The following is a 19,029-nucleotide window of genomic DNA, read 5'->3' as shown; positions in this document are numbered from 1 at the left end:
CATCTATGAACTTTTGCACATATATCGTTCAGCAAGTGTAGGCAAAAATCACTCTGAATTTGCATTAAAGTAGTAAATCTCACACGATGTCTGCCTATGTACTTTAAGAACATAAGTAGAATTGTGCTGGATCAGACCCGTCTAGTCCAGCACTCTGTTCACTCAGTGGCCAGCCAGCTGCCCACAGGAAACTCTCAAGCAGGACATGAGTGCGACAGCACCCTCCTGCCCAGGTCCCCCAGCAACTGGTGTACACAGGCTTACGGCCTCTGAGAGCAGAGGTAGCATATAGCCATCAGGACTAGCAGCCATTGATAGCTTTCTCATCCAGGAATTTTACACCCATAGGTAGCATTCATGTACACATGGGGAGGGCAGAGGGGAGGTCAGTGCGCCAAGTGGGTCTGGACGAGCTGTGCATGCTCACTCCCCAGTATGCATTGGGCCAGATTGAGGGAGATGTATGGTCTGATTTGGCCCACTGCATTCATGGCTGGGATATATTTGAACTATAGGAACATAGAAAACTGTTTATGCCACGTCAGACCGTTGGTCTGTCTAGCTCAGTATTGTCCACATCAGGGGTGGGCAACGTGGTGCCCATGGGTGCGCCCTTCGACAACTTTCGTGGCACCTCCCGAGGTGTCTTACCCTTCCTAAGTTTTTTTAAAAAAATAACAAGGTTCTGTACTGGCAGCTGGGATCGTTTCAAGCAAAGTGAAGGCCTGTAGCTGCTCCCCTCTTCTTTCCCCATGCATGCCTCTGGGCTACACATGGGTCTCAGAAACATTCTTAAAAATGAAGATATCAGGTGGCTGCAGGCCGATGCTTCCATCTGCAGCATGCCCATGTTGTGGTGGTGCCCAGGGCAGTTTCTCAAATTAACAAATGTGTCCACAGGCCCCCAAAAGTTGCCTACCCCAGTCTATACTGACTGGCAGCAGCTCTCCGGGGCTTTAGGTGGGATTCTTTCCCAGCCCTGCCTGGAAGAACTAAGGATTGAACCTTCTTCATGCAAGGCGAGTGCTCTGCCACTGAGCTACAGCCCCTTTCCGGTTCATACATCAGTCTCTTAACCAATACATTTAACTACAACAGGGGTAGGCAACCAGTGCCATCCAGCTGTTTTGGACTACAGTTTCCATAAGCCCCAGCCAGCATTGCCAATGGTCATCGATTATGGCTGTTCTAGTCCAAACCATTGAGAGGGCGCCAGGGTGCCAACCCTTGCTCTACAAGCTTGCTGGGCTAAGAAGAACGGTTGTTTTCTGCAGCAGCTCCATTCATCTGGGTGAGTGTGGGGGAAGAGAGGAGAGGCATGCCAAGAACAGCTGTGCTTCTTGGGACATTGGCATTGTCTCTACAGACAAGAATGAGGGATTAGTGACAGTTGCACAGAGACACACACACACTCTGGCAAACCACAGTGCCTGGCAAGGCTCCAAGAGTCTAACTAAGCAACCCAATAGCAATCTGAGCTGTAGTGAAAACTCTTGAGTGCTCTTTGGCAGCTTACTTGGGACTCATCTACTTTGTAGCTCAAACATGCACCCATGTTGATATGTGGAGTTTGTGCTGCTTTCGTTTCCCACTCTCCACACTTTCAACTGCTGCCAAATACTAAGCAAGCTCCAATATTACACAGCAGTGATTTAACCCATGCCAAACCAATGGGCACCCACCTTGGGGCATGCCTTTTTCTTGCTCCACATCACTGATGTGGGTGCTTGCTCATCCGCCATCCTCCCTCTCCTGATATCATTGCATCTCATGGTTGAATCATAGGTTGTTGTTATGTGCAAACCTTGCACTATGATTTAACTGTGGGTTGTTAATGACAAACAACCCAGGAAGAGAACCCATAGTTCATTGTTGGGTTGTTCATGGTTAACAACCCACAGTTAAACCGTAATGCAGGGTTGGCATATAACGACAACCCATGATTCAACAACACCCCATACTCAATCTGTTCTCTGGGTTGTCATTATGCGTGAACCTGGCCGTGCACACATATAATTCATGTTTAACTCTAATGGTCTGTATAACTGATACTCATTCTGTAACATCATCTTGAACTTCTTAAAGAAAGGGCATAATAAAACAGGAAATAAATTTTAGACTATAACTTCCTTTTAAAAAGCATGTTTTTTAAAAGTTTTTTTTTAAATATCATTTTCTTTCCAAAAAGATACTGTGCCCTGGAAATATTATTAATCCTACATCAAAAACAGTTTTTTGGTGGCAAGATTGTTCTCTCTTTTCATCTCTCCATTTTCTGACATGTTCCAGGAGGCACTGCCGGCATCCTTCTACCCATATAATTTCTCAGCTATGATTTGGGTTGACTTAAGTATTCATCCTCCCATGAGACAGACAGACAGACAGACGGCTCTCTTTCTGGCATTAGTTATCAATCCTCATTAGAGAACACAGAGGCACAAGAATGCCTTTAAATGGTTTTCATGCTGTCTGCTTCCTGTGCCAATAACTTTCTCCTGGAACTTCTTAGAGTCTAGCACCCCACTGCTGACCTTGGAAAGTTCCTTGAAATGACAGTGTTTTATTGGTCATGGTGGTGAGATAACCCTTTCACTGCTGGCACTTGGGCATAACACAGCATATCTGCCATTGGCTTCATATCTTGGCCCAGTAGGGAAGCGTGGCTCTTTTTTATGAGCTTGCCTTGTCACACTACACATAATAGGCAAAGACACTTTGGAAGTCTTCCAGAATTCAAAAAAAGGCAGCTCAGATTTGCAGTAATGATCTTCAGGGTGGACGCTCAATAACAGCAAGGCTTTATGTGCCATACAAAGGCCCGATCTATTGAAAGCTAGTTGCGAGCAAAACCCATTGAAATCAGTGGACATGAAGGGCATCATTAAAAGTTTCACAGTCTGTGCCAAACTATGTTTACTCACAAGTAAGTCCCACTGATTTCAGTGGGATTGACTTCCAAGTCAGAATACCTAGAATTGCGGCCAGCGTCCTGCTGATTTTGAAGGGAGTTAGGACCAAACTACATGTTGTACTGAATGCATGATAATGCACTTGTGGTTTTTTTAGGATCATGAAGAAAGCTGCCTTACACCATTGGTCTAGGTCAGTATTCTCAACACCAGGGGTGGGCAACTTGTGGTCCTCCAGATGTTTTGGCCTACAACTCCCATTGGCCTTAGCCAGCACAGCTAGTGGTGAGGGATCATGCAGGTTGTAGCCTAAACATCTGAAGGGCCCCAAGACCTCAGGTCTGCACTGATTGGGAGCATCTCTGCAGCATATCAGATGGAGTCTTTCCAAGCTTCTCCTGGAGATGCCGGGGACTGAACCTGAGACATTCTGCCTGCAAAACAGTTCTGTCCCTGAGCCACAGCCCTTCCCTGGCTCCTTTCTAAATAAGACTTGCAGAGGAGGAGGGCTTGGTCCAGACTATCGACCTGCAACTGCACAGCTTGAAAGTCTCTCAAGAGAAGAAAAGCATTAGCAGTGGTAAGAAGGAAGCAAGCACGTATAGTTTTTGCAACCCTGTGCAGACTTACTTGGGAGTAAGCGCCACTGAATGCAGTGGGGTTTACTTCCAAGTAAACATTACAGGGTTGGGTTGTGAGGAGGTGTTTGCAGAAGCCCTGCACAAACATCTGCAGAGCTATGTCAGCCTTCCCTAACCTGATGCTCTCCAGATGTGTTAGACTACAACTGCCATCATTCCCAGCCAGCATGGCCATTGGCTGGGCTATGGCATACTCTTTGCCATGTCTTTGGCCAAAGTCTCTTTGCCAACACCAGAGCTCAGCTTAAAATCGGTGAAGTAACAGCAAAAAAAGAGAGTAGCTCTGAACAATTCTCCCCCCATCCCAGGTATCCAGAAAGGAGACACGTAATAAAGAGACACACTTCTACGCTTAGAAAGAAGGATGTGATCTATTGAATGTCTCTTTAAGAGGCCTGTAATAGAACAGTCTGGGCTCCCCTCTGATACTTGCCTGGTGTGATTCGGTCCCACTGGGCTTGGCTCTGGTTCTGTTCCATCTTTCCTTGGACAAATGTCAGGGAGAGCATGGAAGTCCTCATAAGTGCCTTTGATCTGCTACCGCAAGGTTAATTGTCTATGTGTTAGGAACATAGGGCGCTGCCTTATACTGAGGCAGACCTTTGGTCCATCTAGCCCAGTACTGTCAACACTGGCTGGCAGCAGTGGTTCCCCAGACTTTCAGGCAGGATTCTTTCCTAACCCTATTTGGAGATGCTGTTACCTGGGACCTCCTGCCTGCAAAGTATGTGCTCTACCACTGAGCTACAGCCCTTCCTTACTTAGAAAGGAAGCTGTTTATCACCCTACCTGTGTCTACTGACCTGACAGCATAAACTTTTGGGGCATCGAAGGGCGGGTACCCCACCTCTGGGACCCACGAGCAAAAAGGAAATATATGTCAGAATTTGGGCTGTTTCTCAGTTTGGTCTCCAGTACACTAAACTGGAGATCTGGCTGTAGCTTTTACTCCTCAGCAAGCAGTGGAGCATTTCAAACCTCCATCAGAGTTATCTTCTGTGGGAAATTTAGGAGAGAACTGTAGGAGCTGGAACAGAAGTTGAGGTTGTGCCTTCCAGTCACTAAGGCTGAAGGGGAGCCTGAGGACTTTATAAAGGGCTTGCAGATCAGAGGGGTGTGCCTTGCAGAAACTGCTGGGCCCTGCAAAACTCATTCTATTTTTTTATTTTATTTTTTATTACATTTCTATACTGACCCATAGCCAGTGCTCTCTCGCGGTTTACAACAGTTAAAACATTACAATATACAAAGTTTAAAAGCAATTTACATAGAAGCATACAGACAATATATACAAACAACATATAACTAAAAACAACTTTGAATTAAAAACAATTTAACAAAAAAAAGAATCCAACAATAAAACAACACAGCTTAAAAACAGTATCCAGAAGTCAGCAAAAGGAACAAGAGTTCTAAAAGGGGAAGACCCGCCGGAATAATGGAGTCTTTAATGCCTGCTTTATAACCTTCAATGAGGTCAGCAGGTGCATTTCAACCGGCAGGTCATTCTACAATGGAGGGGCGGCAAAGGAAACGGTCCTCTTGCATGTGGCTGCCAGTCTCACATGCAGCAGAGGGCCCTCAGAGGACCTTAGGTGGCGGACTGGGACGTAGGGGAGAAGGTGCTCCCTAAGGTACCTTGGGCCTTGACCATGTAAGTCTTTAAAGGTAAGAACCAGCACTTCATATTTTGCTCGGAAACAAATTGGCAGCCAGTGTAAACATTTTAAAACCGGTGTAATATGGTCTCCACGGGATGTCCCAGAGACCAACCTGGCTGCCATATTTTGTACCAGCTGAAGTTTCCGAACTAAATATAAAGGCAGCCCCAAGTACAGCGCATTACAGAAATCAAGCCTAGAGGTTACCAGCATGTGCACCACTGTTACCAGGTCCACATATTCCAGGAATGGGCGTAGCTGGCGTATCAGCCGAAGTTGATAACAGGCACTTCTCACCGTTGCCTCCACCTGGGATGCCAGGAGCAGGGTTGCGTCAAGAAGCACCCCCAAGCTACGGACTTTCTCCTTCAGGGGGAGTGCAACCCCATCCAGAACTGGATGACATACCTCAATACCTGAATTAGGACCCTTCACGATTAGTACTGCTATCTTGCCTGGATTCAACTTCAGCTCGTTCTCCCTCATCCAGCCCATTACCGACTTTAGGCAGTCATTCAGAGGGGTCCTACCTTCCTTGGATAAAGATGACAAGGAGAAATAGATTTGGGTGTCATCAGCATTCTAGCAATTAAAAACGTGGCTGTTCAGGCAGGCATTTGGGGTGGGTTAGGGTATTTTAGAAAATGTTTTTATTGTAGAATTTTATTGTTTTATTGTATGTTGTACATCGCCCAGAGTGGCTGGGTGACCAGCCAGATGGGCAATTAATAAATTAAATAATAAAAAATAAATAAAAAATGAAGCACTGTAAACAGGCCTCTGACCTTCACAGCTGGCGAGAAATTCAGCTTGGAACAAATTTTACATCAGATTACCAATTCACCTGAGATGAATATGAGGCAATGCTAATTCGGTTTGCACAAGGCCTTATTCTGCAAGCAGCCTGGTAACCTCCTTCTCCTCCAGCTCACTTGAGGAGAATTTGTGGTCTATCCTTTGGAAATGATTGCACCAGACAGTAAAGCAATCTGTATTGTCCCCCAGTTTCTGTGAGCTTTCCTCATCCCTTGTAATGATTAAGTGGTTGAGTGGAATTTTTGAAAATAAAATGTATGTTAGATGGAATCTCCTCTTCACTCATGTACAAGGCAGGTTTCTGAGTTCCGTTGTGATTCTAGTGCCAAGTATTCTATTATCTGTGCATGTAAGTTTCCCATTCAGAACTAGAAGAGCCCATATTTTCCAAAAGATCTGTGACTCATTCTAACACGTTTCGTCTTGGCTACTCCTCCTCCACTGACTTTTGTTGTTGTTTTATTTTTTTTTCTCCATCCAGATTGCTATTGGTGTTTCTTATGTGGTGAGGAAACACCAGATTCTTTTCATTCTGACTAGCAAGAAGGGGAGAGATTGAATCTCAGATTGAAAGGGTACAGAGACTTGGATCTTGATTTAATCATAGGTACATCTTTAGAGATTGTGACTTCCTAAAGGGCTATCAATTATTCTGCTGGGAATGGTTTGGACGGGGCTGGTGTGGGTACCAAGCCCTGTTTTACTAGCCTAGATGTCTGGGCAGGAGCTGTCAATCTGGGAAGGAAATTTAACTTTGCACATGAACTGCTTTATTAGTTTACCAGTTCCAGAGCTCAGATCTAACATTCAAAAATGACATTTTCAGTGTGTGTGTGTGTGTGGGGGGGGGGTCATTAGATTTTGCTACTCCAAAACTGTAGCTTATTTCATGTTGGCATGTCCATTGCTTGATGATTACAACATTGAATGAAGGCTTGCATGTCTGAATGAGCTATTAACCTGGTTCACACATAACACTAACTCATGCTTTAGTTAAAAAAAATTAAAAAAAATTAGTTAAAAAACCATGGGTTGTTGAATTTTGGGTTGTTGTGATGTGCGAACCCAGCTAAACTAACAAACCATGGTTTGTTAACCACGAACAAACCAGAAAGAGAACCCATGGTTTGTTGTTGGGTTGAGACTCTGAGTTGTTTAAACCATGGGTTTTCATTATGTGTAAACACAGAACCATGGGTTGTTCATGGTTCCCCAGACTACAGAGACAGCAGGCAAGAGCGGTAAAAAAACCCCAACACCAGCTGCTCTACATGCTAGTACTACAGCACCACAAGGGTACTTGTGATACAGGGAGGGGGTGAGAGAAGGCAGAGGAAAACCAAACCAAACAACCCAGGGGTTCAAAAAACAAACCATGGTTTGTTTCATCATCCGCTGACAAGCCCTGAGTGAGGTAATAAACCATGGGCTAATGTTATAAGTGAACCAGGTCATTGCCTGTGGTGTTTTGACCTGCAAAGTTTTTATCTTACTAGATAGCACCACAAACTCAGTATTTTTCAGTGGCAATAGCGTACATGTACAGATGCCAATCAATAACACCCTCCCCACTTCACACTCACACACCCAGATACACTCTCACACACGTATGGGAGTCACTGCCCCAAAGTGCAATCACAGAGTCCTGAGGACTGTTTGTTAATATTGGAACCATGCAGGCAGGTCCACTTGTGTGGGTCTTTCTCCTCTGGCTGATATCCTCACCAGCATTGAGGGTGCTAGTCAGGTAGGAAGGACTAATGCAATTGACTGTCACCTGATTGTTATTACCTGGTTGTGGTATTACAATGGCATAGGATTGCACCATGAGAAATGGCTCGTGTGTGTGTGTGTGTGTGTGTGTGTGTGTGTGTAAGTAGGCATGGGTGATAATTTTATTTGGTTCTTTTTTATATGTAAGAATTTACCCAAATTCACAAATGTTTTCATAAACAGAATGGAAAGAACTTGAGATGCAAAAACATTTGAATGTAGGAGAAAGCGACACTGACAGACTCCTCCATCCTTGGTATGAAGTAACACAAAGTGATGAGATATCAGTTGACGAACATGCACATGAAAATGGTCTCTTTGGCACATGAGGTGACTCCCTGAGCAAACTAACAGTGCCTTAAGGGAGACCTAATCTTTTCCTCAATTCTCCCCCAACCTGGATTTTGTGTCTTAGGGGCAGTTCATACATGCCAGCACCCATTGTATAATGAGTATGTGATTGTGGAGAAACAGCTGTGGAACACACAAAGATGGACACAGCAATTTCTGTGATCACACCTATGTTTACTCCAGTCCTCACAGTGACTACAAAGGCTTCTGGACAGCGGTGTAGTGGTGGCGGGTCGCACCGGGGCTTCGCTCCCGCATTTTTATTGGAGCCAGCTCCCAGCTGGGTTGCTGTCTGCTGCTGTTGCTGCTGCTGGGGCAGATGCGCAGGAGGAGGAGGGAGCAGAGGAAGGGAGTGCGGGCAGCCAGCGGCTGGCTCTCGTCTATCTCGTCTACCATGCAGAGCTGGCCAGATAAAGGGAACGAGAGAGGGAGCCTGAGAGAGCTCTGCAGCCTCCTCTCACGCCCCCTATTCTCCTCCTCAGCTCTCGGCTTCTCCAGCTTCTATGCCTGAGCAGCCACCACACCTCACAACTCAGCCATCCGCAGCCAGCCCCTCAGCTTCCTGACCCTTTTCCCACCCTGCTGCCCGTCCCTGCTCCGTGCTTGCGTGCCTGGTGCTGCCCTCGTTCTGCAGCACCGGCCACCCATTCAGGGCTGCTGCTGCTGGCCACAGCAGGAGCAGGAGCGTGGGAAGGGGGTGCTGCCACCACTGTCTGTCGCTGGTGTTTAGGTCTGGGGCTTGCTGTGTGTGGGAGAGGGATTCTAGTGGGCTCGATGTGCAGACTTTAGCAGGGGATCATGTTTTAGCACCATGCAGTGAAAAGTTTTCACTTGCTGTTTGCACATCAAGTTTGTCTTTCAAGACACAGGAGGGGGCCTGGGGTTGGATCCAACCCCTTTGGGTGACAGTAAGATCCCAGGCTTGTTTTCTTGGAAGTAAGTCCCAGTGTGTTCAGTGGACTTTATGTTGGAGGGACTCGGGCCATGAGTCACTTAACCTGAATTTGAAGGGTTAATATGAGTAGGGCGGGAGGGAATGAGAGCCCCCTTCTGCCTTTTCCTTGTCTCCTCCCTCTACTTTCCTATCTTCTTCCTTCATCCTCCTGCAAGGGATGCTGACCTCAGTCTCAGCCAGCTTATCTTGAGATGTAAGTTTGTTATATCTCCAGTAAAAGTCTGTTCCTAACCCACCACTTGAGTGTGTTTTGTCTACATCTGTGGCTACTGATTGGGGTTGATTCAGACTTCAGTTTACTCCCCTAGTGAGGGTAGTTATCCTTGTCTATTCAGGGCAATCCTACTTGTCTATTCAGAAGTAAGTACCATTATGTTCAGTGGGATTTACTCCCAAATAAGCATGTATAGGATTGAAGCCTTAAAGGAGTTGTGGGTCACCATGGACAAAGTTCCATTTATTTTAATGGGGCATTGCTTCACATCTGGTTGCAATGGCTCTTCATAATAATAATTAATAATAAATATACTATGTTATTATTATTATTATTATTATTATTATATGCTTTTTGAATTAGAAAGGACTAACCTTTTTAGTCCACACTGGAGGCATTCAAGATGAAGCTGGACAGCCACTTGTCAGGGATGCTTTGACTTGGATTCCTGCATTGAGCAGGGGGTTGGACTCGATGGTCCTGTAGGCCCCTTCCAACCCTACTATTCTATCATTCCATGATTAACCAAACAATATTTTCTAGCAAGTTGCTGGACATGACTTTGTGTGCGTGTGTGTTTTCTTTTCAAATGGACCTTTTAATAATTCTGAATTAGGGTGGCCAGATACTCCAAACAAAGTAAATGGCTGAAAGCTCATTTGTACTGTATAATCTTACAAGGCTGTGTCATTTTAGAAGGGGGCATGTCTGGGGTGTGTGTGTCTGTGACTATCATGAAGGGACCCTGCACTTCTGAATTTGCCACTACACTACTGGTTCTGGATGTCTCCCTGTACCCCTTCTCCGGTTCACAGCAACATTTTCTCGGCAGCGCTGTGTACCTACATACATGACTGTGCACAGAGAAAAATGACCACTCGCTTGTGGAAGCCCAACCACTTATAGGGTAAGGTAGCAAAAGCTCTGTGGGATTCTATCTACTGCTTGTTTTGATGAATGGTAAACCCCTTGCTTGTCAGTCATTTAAGCAGGACCATGATTACAACTCCTTTTTCAAAGATTATTGTGACATTTTAAACAGCTACTGCAGCTTTCCCCAACCTGGTGCCCTCCAGATGTGTTGGACTACAACACCCATAATTCCCAGCTTGGCTGGGAATTATGGGTGTTGCAGTCCAACACATCTGGAGGGCACCAGGTTGGGGAAAGCTGAGCTACTAGATTCATGAAATGTAGCGTTTCACTAACTCCCCAGTTTTGCATTCTTTGAGAAATAGAGCATTCTGCCTCTCCCTGCTACCTTGAGATCACAGCTGAGATGTGACTTCAGCATTCACTTTCCACTTGAGTTAAAAGCCCCTACCATACAGTGTCCTGAATCTTCTCACTCTAGTCCTTGATTCCAGTTCCCACATCATCTGTGGTTGGGTGGGAAATGGCCCTCGCCAATGGGAGTGGAGGAAGCAGGATGAAGGTGTGGCTGCAAGGGAGAAAGCTGTATATGTGATGAGCTCCTAAAGAAGCACCATTTATTTTGAAATTAAATAAATGTATTTAATTTATTAATTAAATAAATTAAATAAATTTGACACAATATAGCTGCTGTAGATGTGTAATGTGTGTTAAGGCTTTTAGAAGTCATTCGGTACCACATTGTTCAAGATGGGACAAGCTGGTGGGCTTCGAATAATGGCATAGAAGGGAGAGTTTAGGCAGATGAACTTTTCCCACCCTAGTGTCACTATGGTGAGAGAATGGGTATCTGCTGAGATTCTCCTTTCAGTGTTCCTTGTACATGACTACAGAGCACTCATTCTGTTAGCACCGCCAACATGGCTAGGTTTGAAATGCATAACCAGGTATCTTCTTTTTGCTCCCGATCCTCTGGCTGATTTTGTTTCTCGCTCAGGTCGGGGTTAGCTTAATGTAGCAAAAAAAAAATGCCCCCCTTTTTTCATTTTTATTCCACATAAGTTAAAATATTAATTAAAATAATGTAGTTAAAATTTTCTCCCTCTTTCATAATACTAGAACCTGGGGGCCATCCCATGAAACTGATTGGTGGGAGATTCAGGGCAGATAAAAGGAAGCACTTCTTCACATAGCGCATAGTCAAACTATGGAATTCGCTGCTACAAGGTGAAGTGATGGCCACCAATTTGGGTGGCTTTAAAGGGGGTTTAGACAAATCCCTGGAGGAGAAGGCTATCAATGGCTACTATTCCTGATGGTTATATGCTACCTCCAGTATCAGAGGTAGTATGCTTATGTACACCAGTTGCTGGGGAACATGGGAAGGAGGATGCTGTTGCAGTCTCATCCTGCTTGTGGGTTTCCTTTGGGCAGCTGGTTGGCCACTGTGTGAACAAAATGGGGACTAGTTGGACCCTTGGTCTGATCCAGCATGGCCCTTATTTTCTTAAATGCAGTTATACATGAAAACATGCTGCTGTTAGGGTACTTTCTCCCTGCTCCCTTTGAGGAGGAATGAACCCTACAGCCGTCGATCAGATCATACAATTGTTGCAACAGTTACAGTGAAGACGAGAAAGTCACAAATGAAGACTCATGTGCCTGGGACTTCCAGGACTGCAGATTAACATGTTATTGGCCCTGATCCTGTGCCATTTACAGCAGTCTCGCGTGTGGAAATAAGCAGGTGATGCTTTACCTGGCATAAAGATACATGATAGGACTGCAATTGTAGGGTTGGTAGGTCTGTGGCTCAGTGGCAGAGCCCCTGCTTTGTGTGCAGAAGGTCCCAGGTTCAATTCCTGGCATCTCCAAGTAGGGCTGGGAAAAAATCCTGCCTGAACCCCAGTGTCGACAATACTGAGCTAGCTGGGCCAATGGTCTGACTCTGTACAAGGCAGCTTTCTTTGTTCCTTTGATAGAGGGAGAGTTTTGCCTGCAGCAACGGAGCCAGTACAAAAGGTGGCAACTCTAGCCCCTTCTGGTGGCAGCTGTACCTTCTTTCCTTCCTCCCCCTGCCCCGAATATGTCATTGGAGGCTTGGAGAATCCTGCGTTGCTGGGTGCAGTGGGCTCTGGCTGAGGCGGCTCTGTCTCCATCCTTTGATGAACAGCGGAACGTGCTGTGGCTGCAGCAGCTGGATCCAATCTTGCTTAAAACATTTGCACTACAAATAATCTCCAGTACACTAAACAGCTCTTTCCAATTTACTTCAAAGCAAACCACTTCCACCGCCCAAGCCAAATTAGTGCTGAAAAATAAAGTATTGTTACTGGCCCATGAAGAGAGGCCTCGGTGTTCATTAGGCACCAATTGCTTCGTTTCCTAGGTCTTGATCTTGCCTGAACACCTTGAAGTGGGGATCTGAGCCCCTCAGCAGGGGTGGCCACAAGACTGCCACATGAGCTTGTGCTGGGAGGATCAGGATTGCAGTTTGTGCTTTGAAAGAGTTAGGCTCTAGCCCGACGTTTCTTGAACTGTGGGCTGGGACCTACCAGTGGATCTCAGTCCTCTTTCAGGTGGGTCTCAGTGCTTCAGGCTGCCCAGCGCCTCTTTGCTTGACTGCCCTGTGCCATGGCCGCACTATGCACACTGCATAGGAAGGTGTGCCAGTGGGAGCTGGCTGGAGAGCAAGGCTAATGCTTTTAATAATGATGATTAAAAAAAAAACGGGAATAAAAAGGAAAGGGATAAGAGAGTGAAGTTGTTATAGGAGGGATGAAAGAGACTGGCAGTTGGGGATAGGGGAGAAGTTAAGTGTGAAAGACACAAGGGAGAAAAAATGACAGGAGATAAGTCAGAATACTTTGAGAGGCATGCCAGGAAGGAGGAAAATAATATAAAATCTTCTCTACATCGAGCCTCTGGATCAGCACATTCTGTTTGAAATGGGGAGGCTGAGCAGTGATACCGACACAGCCAATGTATGTACTTCACTTGAGGAAAGCTGAACTATGGAACGACCTGCTACAAGGGGTGAAATCCAATGGGATGCTTACACCCCCACCGATTCTCTTGCACCCCAGTTTCTGTGGGGCAAGCTGTGAGGCCCAATGATTCCATTGTGCGAGCAGGACCCAACGGTTGTGCAGCAGAGATTTAGCGCTTCCCAGAGGAAGCCCTGAAAGAGCGGAAATGCTCGTTTCTCGATTGGGACAGGTCAGTGGAACTCCCTTATGCAAGCTCCGATGACCTGCCCCATTCCAGAAATGACAATTTTCTCTAGTTTCTGGTTGCCCCGGAAGTGCTAAATCTTCATTCCGCAAGTGGTGGGTGCCACTTGCAGACAGGAATTGGCAGGGCGCAAGGGAACTGGCGGAAGTGATTCTTTGCCATGGCAAAGAATTTATCAATCTCTTTATTTATTACATTTCTACACTGCCCAGTAGCTGAAGCTCTCTGGGTGGTTCACAACAATCAATCGATATAAAATGATATCAGTAATTGCCTGCTGATTAGGTCAAACTCTGCCACCATCTGCCACTATTTTGTGACTGGCTCTGATTCTGCGCTACATTTTTGTGACTGGTGGGCCTCAGTCCTTTTCAGCTTTCTCAAGAGGGCCCTGGGGGTAGAATGTTTGAGAACCCCTACTCTAGCCCTCTTGGTAGGGGAGAAAAACTAGAATGAAGAGTAATTATGGCTGATTTGAAAGGCTCACAGAAAATACATGAAAAAATCCCACGTTTCAAAACTGTAAATTAATTAGTAAGGTTTTATTCCAACACTACTTATGTTGATGGGTGGTGAAAGCTCCAATTGTCAAACATAATAGAACATAAAATGCTTTGTAATGCTGGATCATGCCAAGGTCCATCTAGTATTCTATTTCCAGTCCCCCCCCCCATTATTGCAAAATGTGGCAAGAGAAGAAAGACACATTTCACGCTGTACAATTGTACTATATCAGATCCTTCATTCACATATAGTAAGCCCTCTATTGAGAATTCTCATTCCATGTAGATTTTTTGCAGATAATCTTCCCAAGGGCAACCAGCCCCCTGCTCAAAATAATGCCTGTCAGACAATTTGACTTTGGGCCAAGGTGAAAACCACTAATATAGTAAGATGCATATTTAAAGCAGATTGTGTATGCCAGCATATTTGATCCATATTGCAGGACTGTCTAGCACACCCTGACCCACCCGGGTGCCCTCCAGATGTTTTGGACTTCAACTCACATCAGCCCCAGCCAGCATGGCTAATGGTCGGGAATGCTGGGAGCTGTAGTCCAACACATCCGGAGGGCATGAGGTTGGGGAAGGTTGGTCTAGCACTATCTAAGAGGCCATGGATTAGGGCACAATCCTATGCATGTTTAGATAGAAAAAAGTCCCACAACTCCCAGCATGCCTATTATTTTGTAACCTTTTGGTTGGTCCTAGTTAGTGTATTGCTTGAACCAGACTGCAGAAAGGTGTTGATTGTTTTGAAATATCGGAGGATTGATTGGTGTCCCTTTGCTCCTTATAGTTCCCTTTCTTTAACCGCCTTACATTTCTGATTGATTTGTATTTATAACCAGACATGGCAGAATGTTGTGTCTCTGTGGGTGTACTATACATTTACTTGGATATACTGTGGACCTGCAAATCCAACCAGCAGCACTAACTCCCAGTATCCATGGGATCAATGTCTCCAATTATTATAGTGCTTTGCCCTTCCCACCTGCCTATGCACAAGGAACTCTGGGAGCAGTAGTTCTTGAGAACGTGTTCCTGCAGAACACACAGGGAAGCACAATGCTCTTTGTCTCTCTCAAACTACAAGTCCTACTTTTATTGCATAAGCACACTTTCTCTGCTGTAGAGAACTCACTGTTCAGAATGTTGCTTATTCTGCTCTAATCCTGCTTCTGATCGGTTCCAGTAAATCTCACAAGATCTGAACACTAACAGGAACATAGATAGAAGGAAACCAACAAAAGAGTCTTGTGGCACCTTAAAGACTAATAAATATATTATGGCATCAGCTTTCATGGACTCCATCCAGGTCAGTCTTGAAGGTGCCACAAGTCTTGCGGCAACAGACTAACTGCTGTTCTTGCTGCAACAGACTAACACAGCTACTCCTCTAGATACAAATACAGGGAAATAGGTTTCCATAAATATCCTCAACCAAGATTTAGGCTCCCCCTCCCTGCCCCCTGCCCCATGGTTGGAGCCTGGGCTGGTCCCTCCTGGATCTCTGGGCTCTGGTAACGTACACCTCCACCCTCCCACTTGCTTGGGCTCTGGTCCTGCTCAGTGATCCTGCCACTTCTGAGACTTCAGCAAGCATTGCCTGTACCATTTCATGTTCCCTTTTCATCCATAAGTAGCTACTGGTGGGTTGAACTTCTCAAGATGCTGGATTTTTGTCCCCAACTTCTCATTTTGTCCTTGTGATCCCATGACAGCAATCAAGTCATAAATGGATGAACAGGTGAAGGCAAAATGACAGCTTGTGTTGTCACGCCGAAGAAATCTTGTTCAACTACAGGACGCAGCAGAGTGCTGGCAGTCGTCGTGGCGATCCCCGCCTTGTTATAGTAAGAAGCAAGTGAAGCAGGACAGCTGTTGGAGGTGATAATCTAGCGGAGGAAAGATTAAGCCTTTCATCCCAGGACAAAAATAGGTACACCAGTGACGTGGCTAAAGGGACAGGCTAGCTCGAGGAAGAAAGCACTCACTCACTTGCACCTAGCTGGGGCGTTCACACCAAGACATCAAAGCGGCACAAAGGCGAACTGAGACAGCCATGTGGCACAGAGAGTTGTTGGCGTCTCTCTGAGCAGCCACAAGCAAAGCCGGCATTTCAGCAGCCCAGAGTGTGAATTAGGGATCCTGACAGAGAGACGGTCGCAAGGCTACTGGGATTTAAGTAGGCAGTGTACATTTTGAGGAAACAGTTTTTCTCTCTTGAACAGTTATGGCTGGCAACGTGCTGGAGGTTTTGAAAAAACAGAGAAAAATAATCTGTCTCAACATTGCAATCCTGAGATGAAAACACAAGGAATGCATTTAGCCCAGGCCATAGTGAAGAATACAGAAGGGTGGGGGGTTTGGGTAGCAATTTTCATCCATTAAACAAAAGTAACCTCACAAGCAGAGAACTGTGGCCACCCATGTTCTCTCTAGAGAGAATCCACAGAAATGTTGCCTCCTCCCCCTCCAACAATATGCATGCACAACTGCCTGTTGAGTAGCAATACATGCAAATGATAGGGAGGTGGCAACTCTCATTCAGCTTCTTTAGGCCACAGGTACACAACAGAGTTCCCTGCTTGCAAGTATACCTGTATTTTAAGGGAAAGGCAATGTGTGCAGCCATTTCAATCCTAAGACTGCACTGTATGGTCATGTCATTGCAATTCAAACATTCCTAAAGGTCAGAGGCCATACCACATACAGCTCCCTGCATAATGCAGCAGCTGGTACATGTTGAAGGGTGAAATTCCAATTGGAGCTTGCTATAAAATTTCTGAGTAAATATTTATGCTTGGGAAGGTTAAGAGACTTGGAGTGCTCTGAGCTCCTGTCTTCTGGGTAGGCAAACTGCAATTTAAGTCTCCTCACAGTGACCCGTCGATGACCTCTATCTTGAGTCTGGAGGCAGTTGTGATCGCAAAAGAAAATCAGAGTGAATCATGGGCCTCCACAGAGTATTAAAACAGCACATAAAACAAATGAGATGTTATTAAAGCCCCACCACATACCACTGAATCTCCCTTGATCTTTAAAGTTGGTTGGATCTCTTTGCTGCTGTCATGTTGCCCACATACCTTTGTTTAAGCTACCATGTGCAACAAGGATGGCAGAAAGAGTGTAGGAGGGAAAAAGCATATTCCCTAATCCTGCCAATTGTGACTCTGCGCTGCCTTTCACTTCCCTTCTGACAAAACTGGGGAAGCTCCTTATAGGAGGATCTGATGGTTGATTTGCTGGAAGGTGCTACAGAAACATGTTATGTCCTTAGGTCAAGTTCAAATGTTAAACCTTTAGCAATGAGTGACCTGAATGGCAGACTTGGACCAGGGAGATGGGAACAAGTCACACACAGGTGTGAAGCTCACCTCGGACCAGTCACTTGCTCAGCCTAACCTACTTCACAGATTGTGAGGATAAAATAGGACTAACTCCCATGTGAAAGGTAGTACAGAAGTGTAACAACAGATGGATATGTGTCTGTCTGTCAGCACCATAGTCCCAAGACTGTGAAATCAAATCTAGACATTTGAAACTTGGCATGCATACTAAGGGGAGCCTAGGGGTATGTACCATAGGATTATTTGGTTTTTAAAATGCGTTAATTAATTTAGGTGTGACTGAAGCCTGCAGTACCATCTTCAGTCACTAGGTAACCCTAACCAACAGATACATTTGCAAGCACGTAGTTGGAGGCCAGGGGGGAGTATTCTGAAGGACAGAGATATTTGGCTGCCACCTCCCTTGCTGCTGTAGGGCAGCTCCCCTCAGGGGAATGGAGTAGGGAGACCACTCCTTCAGGGGGCTATAGGACTGTATCACAGCTGGGGCAGTGCCAAGGGGTGCCAGTGGCGGTGGCTGCACTCAGAAAGGCAGGCACAATGAGTCCAACTCTGACAGCTGTGTAACTTTGCTTGAAGGCTTCGCTGTATCAAACTAAGGACTGTTCCAACCTGTGCAAAGCCAGGTCCATTTGCTCGTAATAAACATTGTGAAGGGGGATGAGCAACCATAAGCCATTCTCTCTCCAAGTTTTCCTATTGTAAATAAATCTCTTGGTGTGATAACAGCATCACACATTCTGGTTACAGAAGGACAAATGTCATCATACATAAATTAGAACATGTTCACACACTCCTTGGTTCACTATCACATAGCCAAATGCAACATTTGAACCAGATGACCACATATATGGCCAAAAGCAATTTATTTTTGCCCATGTGAATACGTTACTGAAGGAAGTCACGACTGCTTACATGGAGAGAAATGGTATGTTTTGAACTAGCTAGCCTACCCTCGTGGTAATGTTCATATAATTTCCTTGTATCCAAGATGCCATTATATCCTTAAATCGAATTAAGGAAATTGGATATAAAGAAATATAGTGAGGTTACTTTGTGAACAAAATTTAAATAATCATTTTAGGTCGTGATGTTTAGAAGCTCTGACTAGGATCTCTCTTCTCAAGCTAAAATGTCATTATCTGCTCCTTACTGAAAATATGAAGGTAAATCTTTATTCCCATATGCCCATTGCCAAGGGGAAAAAAAAATCAAGGCTCCTAATTGCATAACAGATTTTCTTACTTTGGTTTTACAATAGCTGCGAACTAACAGCTCTGAGTGCTTACAGAGCTAACCTCTATAGAACTAACAGTATACAGATGCTGCCACTTCCAGATGAACAGACTTGAATGAATGCATGATTGACATGTTTCTAGTTAGGGTATCTGAATGGTTTAGGAAACATTCAGAGAATTAGGTTTTGGATAAATAGGAGTATCATTATTCAGGGCACCATTCATAGGGAAGGTGGTGAAGAGTGGATAGCTAGGAATTAAATTCCTACACTAACCCCCTACTTCTAAAAGCTTTCTCCCTTCCCTGCAAACTAATTAAACATCATGGCAAAATCCAGCCTAGAATCAGTTTCACCTACACTTTATTAAATCAGGTCTTTTTTCTACAACCCACCACAACCTAGAAACTATGCTGAGTATACTTAGCCAGCTCTGACCTTCCCCACCTCCTACATGCACACACACCTGTGCTACTTAATTTCCTGCCCAGCTCCTAACCATACCCAAGGCA

Source organism: Heloderma suspectum, chromosome 1, assembly GCF_057233095.1.
Source record: "Heloderma suspectum isolate Gila_16-S chromosome 1, 16-S_ref, whole genome shotgun sequence".
Lineage (NCBI taxonomy): Eukaryota > Metazoa > Chordata > Lepidosauria > Squamata > Helodermatidae > Heloderma > Heloderma suspectum.
This window is presented reverse-complemented; position numbering follows the sequence as displayed.